We start from the raw sequence: 8,563 nt of genomic DNA, 5'->3' as shown, positions 1-8,563 counted from the left end.
CTAATCTCATGGTTATAGTAATAGAATGGTTGTATTGGTTTGATTTAGTCAAGGGTTATTAGAAATAATGTTTTATAAATTAAAATTTAATGTAAAAAGAATATTTTTTTTCCTTTATCTTTTTTTAGTATACTTAATAAAGGTTTGATCAACGAAAGCTTATCTAATTTTGGTTTAAAACGGAATTAAGGATGAATAAAAAATTATGTTAATATATGTTAATTATACAATTATAATGGATATGTTGGATCAGAACAGTAGCATGTAGTCTTTTAAACTCATTGTTATTTCTCTTTCCTAAAGGAAACCCAAATGATGATGAAGGTTTCTTATACAAAATTGAATTATAAAACCAAAGGGTTTTATATATTTTTTTTTCGCTTTTCCCACCGTTTACACGTGAATCGTCAAAAACAAAAAAAGGTTTTCGGTATTTGACAATTACGCGTTTGATCAAAAACATACCTTGCATGAAGATGCCCTAAAATCTGATAATAGCGTTGGAATCTGTAAAAAAAAAAAAAAATAAATAAAATAATATATCCTATTTAGTAGGAAATGTCTCCAGTAATGTCTCCAGCGCACCGGAGAAGATAATGAAATAAAATACTCTAAAAAAACAGAGGAAAGTGCCAATTCAGCAAAAATCAAATCAAAATTTCAAAAATCGTATTGGTTGGATTTGTTTAATTTTATAAACCAAAATGAAATATACGATTACAAATCTAATCTACTTATTAACTATGTTGAAAACATTATCGAGGTCGTGAAGAAGATTTACTTACAACGCTACATTAATCACAACTCAAAATCAATTAAGTACTCAAGATATATATTATAGAAGAAGTAGGAATGTAAGGTATCTGTGAACGTGTTATTGTCTAGTATTTTTTAGAGTGCAATTATTGGATCTCTCTGCTTTCATTCTGTATAATTAATTATTTATATATTTATATACATAAAGTCACATACTAGCAATATATCGCAGCGAATAATACATAAATATACTTATTGATTTAGAAAATTACATTACGTAAACACTGCTGAGAGACATTTAATGCTTAATAACGATTAATAAAAAAATTATGATAATACAATTAAGTAAATGTAAGACAAACATTATTGTATGTTTTTACTGACAGAACATACCAAGCTTTATCAATTAGGTCACATAAATAAGACTCATATCAACATATTTTAGTAATATAATGACAAAATGATAAAAAGTATTAAGTATATATAAGAACAAAAACTCAAAGAATAAACAAGACAGTGGATCCTTCAGGGTGATATTTTTTTCATATTTTTGATTTTTTCAAAGGTAAGAAAAAATATCTCCAAAATCAAGTACTTTACTCCCTTGTAAAATATATTAGTATATTACTCCTTTGTGTTTAAATTTCTTAAGTTGACCTATGAAAGGATACTCTATTACTGAATGGTAGAACATAATACAAAACATTTTAAGGCTAAATGTACCGCTTCATGGGACGCACCAAAATTTACTTTTCTATTTACTCCTGAATGGATGGTCCGATTTCGAATCTGTAAAGTGCATTTTGTGTTTTTCGAAGATAAAAGTTACTGAAATTATGTTAAAAAAGCACCAATCCAATAATAAGGAAAATAAGATGCAAAAATATGGTTTAACGATAAATTTTTAAAAATGTGGCCTTATAGGCACTTGTAGGACTGTTCACTGAAACCAATGAGACATTCCGTGAAATTATGGCATTTATACAGCGATCGTAAAGAAAAAAATACGTTTTTGTTTACAAATGGAAGGAAACCGTTTGAGGTGGTCCGGCTGGAACGATACGGCAACTCAAGGCTGCTAAAACTAACTTTCCCATAGCAATACCTAAATTTGAGAATAGTCACAGTAAATTTGTATTGGTATTCTGCTATTATTTATTTCTACACTAATTTTGAAAATAATTTGCATTAATTTTTTTTCTCTTAGGTACTATCTATTTTTTTTTTTTAAATATTTATGTAATATATTTAGTAAATCTTATCTAAGTTAAATTGGAGTGTTACAGGCGTGTAGAGAAAGGGTAGCACTCTAAACTATCTAATTAGTATTAATAATTACTATTAATATTTCCTGAATCGAGAGATTTTAGCCTAATGTTTGCTTTTACTTTTTTAATATTTTTTATTGGATGTTTTATTTTTTTTTTTATAATTATCCACTACTATTGTCTGATTCGTACTTTCAAAAAATAAGTTATAGAAGAATAAATAAATAATTCTTTAAATTTATTATAATTAGAAACGTTTTAGAATAAATTTTAGAAGTACAAATATTTTTCAAACTAAGTTACTTGTCTGTTCTACTTGAAGAAATAATGAAAAGAAAGGGACGCAACAATGAAACACTTATTTCATGATAACAACCCTTATTTGTCTATTAGAATTACACTTCCGAGTCTTTTTCTGTTATATAACAGATACTGGAAACCCTGTACATATAAATCTAACCTGAATATTCAAACCACAGAATATATTTTGCAATCCAACTTTTATTAACCTAAGCAACGAGTTTCAGATCAACGAAATGATCTCTGATTTTTCAAAATGCTATCTGGCTACAAAATAATCAATGTGGCAATAGGAAAAATAAAAGATAATTATTATTTAAATTTTCTACATATTTATTTTTTGTTTTTATTTGTTGTATTTTAATGTAGTAAGCTTGTGAGGAATGTGCATAAAAGCTATTTGTATCAGTGGTCAAACCTAATGTTTTCCTTGTAAATCGTATCGTTGATATTTTGATTTTGGAAAATCAAAAAATAAGTAACTTGCTCAAATGTCTAATACCGAAAGATGAAGTTTGTTTATCTTTGAAAAGCGTATCTTGTAAGGTACTACAACATAATATATTATAGAAAGAAGGTTGCATTGTTAAAAAATAAATTTGGTCCAGAGGTAATGGACTCAATAAAGGAACTTTCACTTCCAGTCGTTCCTTATAACGTTTTTTTTGTTTTTTGCATTCGCTCACGACTACTCCTAGGTTATATATATATATATATATAACTTAAGTATCGATGAAGCCTATATAATATAATATATATAACGTGCCATGAAGCCACTCTTTGCCTCGTCTACTCTTGAGATGCTCTGGTGCGTTGAGAAGCCATGTTACGTCAAGGTCCTTCATTTATGTTCAAAACATGGCATTGTCAAATTCTCTGCCTGAATCTGATAAGATGCACCCCGGAGCTCCGTAGAATTGAAACCACAATCGGAAAGCTGCCAACACTGCTTCCGACAACTTTTCCAGCACCTGATGCGCTATTGCCGCGTTACTGAAGAGATCAAATATGGTTATCCATTTATATCCTCTTCGGTGATTTTCGATCCACTTATATCTGCGGTAGGTGTCTCCTGTGGTCAAGGCAAGAGGAGGACTTGGAGAAGAAGCGAAAAACCAGGTAGAATCAAGGAGAGTTTTGAGGAGTGTACTCACAGAGGGGCGACCGTACGTTGGAGAACCACCATGTGAAAGGAGCACGGTGGTGTGGCTATTATACGAGCGAAGAGAGGAGTAAGCTGTCTAATTAACCCTGGGAAACACATTAGTCTGCCGAGAGGCTCTAGAGAGGTTGAGTGATGGAATGATGGAACTACAGGTCAGAGTATGTAACTGTCAGTTGATCACTTTGGGTGGTAGGCCTTGCACCATTAAAGGGAAATCAGAAATGGAATTGGGTAACTGGGGGGCTAAGGGAGGAAAGGTCCATGTTGTCCCCGAGACAACCAGATTATCATTGATTAGCACTGATAATCATTGACTACGAGATATTTTGGAAAAGGTGGTAGCGAAAATAAGAAATAGTGGGTTTCAGTGGAATATTAGAACTGGAGTGAAGAGGTACGGCTGTCAGGAGCTCGTGTATGACAGTAAGCGAGAACGGACGTGATTAACTAGAGGGAAACTTGGAAAGAGTTAATATTGAAGTAATATGATATTTTTTGTATAGAAGGGGAAGTACCGAGAGCTACAGGAAAAACGGTGCACGAAATCACATTGAAGCAGGATAGGGTTAAGGATAGCACGTTGTAACCCATAGGAGAGCACGCTAAGAAGAGGTGATATCCCCAGGCACTTCGAAAACACATTAGGGAAGAAATAGAAAGTTTACGGAAGCAATTGTGGACAATACTTCGCCCTACAACAGTCCATTGTGAGCAATACGCAAAAAGAGTACCTCGGACGAATTCCAGAGAATCAGTGAGTTCGACTTCCATCGTTCTTGGTGTGTTAAGGTGCCACATCACATCGATATCCTTCATTTCCTTTCGGATCAAGGAGTTGTTGAATTCTCTTCCCCCATCCAACGAGATGCGACCGTTCCAAAACTACGTCTGAAAGCCTGTCTCGCATCTGGTGCACCATTGCTACAAGAGGTCAATCATGATTGCCTCCTTGTAATTGCCAATTGTGGATTGCCGAGTGAAATCCGGAAAAGCAAGTACCGGCTCTTGCTGCAACCTCTCGATGCATCGTTTGAAATTGTACCTGAGATCTTGTGCCATTGCCGTCCAGATTTCCACTCCAGAGCATTGGCATGTGCTTGTGGAATGGTGATTAACGGTAGAGGTGGAAACTCATTTGTAACTGGTGAACAAGAATCTCCTGGATTGTGCATTTTCTGCCCCACCAGAAATATTTGCGCCGCAATGCTTGTAAAGTCTCGTTCAGCCCATGATGATTAGTTTTTCCTTGGTGATACGCCAACACTTCCTTTTGGTTCTGGATCTCGCAGAGAGCCTACCATCAACGTGCATCGAATAAACGATCGAACTATGCCAATTTTCTTCATTCTCCATAGCAGTTAGTTCTTTTCGCATACTGTAACGTTTCCAACATATAAATGGTAAATTTTACCGGCGTTTATCGAAATGATACTGCTGCCGTACTTGTTATGTTCCATCTTCAGCAACCCCGTCGTTTTTGTCTTCCAAATGATCTGGTACCTCTTGTTGTTGATAATCTCCTCAAGCTCCTCCATTTTCGTCGTTTGAACTTTCTTCTGCGGACGTCTCCTTCCCATTCTGGGTTTCTGGTGAGGCCGATTGCTGTCCTTCTTCCGGAGTCCACTCCCTCAAAAACTACCTTCCAATTTCAGACGTTTTCCCTTGGTCATATTCTACTGCGTTTACCATTATTGCTCGCGAGAGCCAATCTGCTACAATGTTTTCCTTGCCAGGTTTGTACGTGATGTCCATGTTGTACTGGATCAACTGTTCTATCCACCTTGTAATTACGTTAATCGATGACCACCCTATGTATCTCCCCGTTCTCACCTGGCGTATGCTTCATCCATACCGCCCACAACGAACTATTACTGGGTGACGTACTGTCTACAATTCAGAAGACATAAATACTTTAGAAGACAAGGATTCATTGTAAATAGTACTACAATGAATTCTTGTCTTCTAAAGTTTTCGATTTCGTCTCTTATGTTCTTCCAAAGTGCCTGTGGGTATCTTCGTTCCCTAACATATGTCACTCTTTCCTGCTTTAGTGGAATCTCATGAACCGTCAATACCTCTCCTTCATTACAGATAATAACGTCAAATCCGTTGTAATGGCATCCTTCTAATTTTCCACCTACGTTACTGCCCCTACTCGCGCCTTACCGTCTGCTATTGTTTGTTGGCATCTGCACTTCTTTCGTCCGATTTTAATATTCCATTTCCCATTAGTATTCTTTTATTATCTTAGCCCCACCTTCTCTAAAAGACCACAACCAATAATCACCTGATAATCCCTAACCATCCTACTCACTACATGAATTGTTGAAATGCCCCCTTTAGCCCCCACTTACCCAGTCCTATCCTCTATACTGCGTGGTCCACCCAGAGTAATTAATTTACATTTGCGAACCTTTACTTGGAGTGTCCTCCCCTCGCCGCTAGTTAGTACTTCTCTACAAGAAATGGTGTTTGAACTGCTCGTGTCCACCAGACAGCTTACTCCCCCGTTCACTCGGATAATAGGCAGACCGCTCTGCTCTCCTTTCACGTGATAGTTTGTCAATGTGCGGTCGCCACTCTGCTTACATCCTCCTCAGATCTCACGTGTCTTCCTTCCTCCTAGTCCTCGCCTCCACGTGCTTTCTCAGTTTCTTTGCTCACGACCATTCCTTTGTTCATCCACTTTGTCTTAAGTTTCTGTTACTCCTAAATCTTCCGCCGACTCACTTGACGATCCGCTCAGTCTCTGCTTTTCCTTTTGCTTATCCTCTGAACTTGTTGGGCATTCACCTCCATTGGGTCGCCTTCTACTAAATTCCTTCTTCGATACATGTAAGTAATACTTCCTGAATTATTAAATCCCAGATTAATGAGGCCGTTAGACATTAGTGAACCCGACAGAACAAAATTTTAGTGTGTTTCTTATGTTGTTGTAATGTTCACCGCTTTTACGAAATTTGCTTATTATTTCAAAGTTTCTTTGCATTATATAACTTTACATTTTTATTTTATTAATCATTTTATTTTACTCACATATTTAATTACCTATATATACCTTTTATTTCCCACTTCTTTCATTACATTATTTTTATCTATAATTTTATAATTCTGTACAATTATTTACTTTAATCATTCTATATATCCTTTATTCACTGGTTCTTATCTTGTTTTTTTTCTTAGCTCAGATGAAGGCTATAAATTCTGGCCGAAACGTTGGCACTAGTAAATAAGCTTTTTAACTTATTTGTGTTATTCTCTGACCGCACCTTTAACTATCTTCTTCTCATAAATATTATCCGATACAATACTTATTTCTAATTTTTGTTTTTTATTTCTCTAAATATGAGAAAAATGACAAAAACAATATAGTGATTACAATCGTAAATTATGATAAATTTAGGAATGAAATATTTTGACAAGGAAATCAAAATTTACCTAAAGAAAAAAAGTTAAAAACATTATTATTAAAATTAAAATAATTTTAATTTTAACAATGTCGTATTCTCATTTCGGAATTCCACTTTAATATTAGTGAAAAAATAAAAAAATATTAAAAATGCGTGGAAAATTGGAAGCAGACAAACTTTGCGGCTCTTGTAGCATCAACGTCTAGAAAAGTGGGGGTAAGCTGCCACTTCCTTTGGCCTAGCAATTACAAATCTCGTGGCTTTAATCCTAAATCGTATTTTTCTCTTTACGATCATCCTATGCTACCAAAAATTAATCTGTTTGCGCAGACTTGTTTTATTTGCTTGTGGTCAAGTGCCTATAAGCTCACTTTTTTTGATTTACAAATAATAACAAAGATAAATTTTTTAAATCCCAAAATAATTACATCAGAAATTAATGAACCAATTTCAGTAACTTCAATGGGGTTCTAGATGGTAAATCCGTTTACAGATGGGAAATTTATTATTCCGTATTCAAATGAGAAGAAAAGTAAATTTGCCCCGAAAGTGTTGCCATCTCTTGAAAAAAAAACTTACTAAAAATCGGTACATTTAGCCTTAAGTGGCTGGGAGACTTGAGTTCATTGATATTGTCGAGCTGACTTAATTTTATGAATGAGCTGAGATAAGATGAGAGGTAGGTTAAACCACTCCAGTTTTTGTAAGCATTTCCTCACAGCATAAAGCTAATCAAGATTCCTTACCACTGAGTTATGAATGGGACTAGTTAAACCAGTTAGATTTTTATTTTGCATTTGAAGGTTCAGAAAACTTTTTTTTTATTTAAATATTATTATTTTTTACAGTTGGACTATAAATTGAATTTATTCAATCCCAAAGTAGACTCATATTGTTTCTATAATATTTTACCAATACTGCTATTGCAAGAGCAAACTTAAATTTTTTCCGTTACAAAAAAAAAATTGCTTATAATATCATAATTTTCTTAGGAAACAAAATAAAATACATAAATTATCAGACCTATCAAGGTTCTTAAAATCAAGTGAAATTGAATGGGTGTGTCGAGATGTCCAGATCTCTGATTATTCACAATTCTCAATTCATATTAGTTTCATTTTTTTTTTTTTTTTTACAAAATTAAATACCCAACTTAATACCAGACCAGTGTAGTAAATACAATTCAAAGGAAAAAGAGCCATCATCTTTGAAGAGAATGTGCTAAAACATCTACGACGTAAATGTACGCATTTTTAAAACTTAATGAGATTTAATTAAAAAAATTATATTCATTTATTTCCATCAAATTACAAAAAAAGGGGTAGGAGAAAAATATTGAACGAAAATCTTATTTACAAAACGTGTGATTTAGGAGTGTCTGTTCTGGGTTATGACAGAAAATGTAACAGAATTTCAAATGTTCTGATATTTATTGACATGTTGCATAATAATTCATAAGAAATTCAGATTAGAGCTTAGTATATAATGTCTATATCCTAAATACGGTTCGTAATTATGTAATCTATTAAGCATCAAAAGGAATTGCGTCTTTGAAATACAGAATACACTCTCCAATCTTCTTATCTAAATCCAACTACAGTTATTAGAAGAGGAGGATGTCTAGTAATTCAAATGATTTAAAAATATATGTTCCCTAGGATATT

The sequence above is a fragment of the Halyomorpha halys genome, unplaced genomic scaffold (assembly GCF_000696795.3).
Source record: "Halyomorpha halys isolate HHAL.00 unplaced genomic scaffold, Hhal_1.1 Scaffold67.1, whole genome shotgun sequence".
In the NCBI taxonomy this organism is placed as follows: domain Eukaryota; kingdom Metazoa; phylum Arthropoda; class Insecta; order Hemiptera; family Pentatomidae; genus Halyomorpha; species Halyomorpha halys.
The sequence above is the reverse complement of the archived record's forward strand: the minus strand, read 5'-3'. Positions refer to the sequence as shown.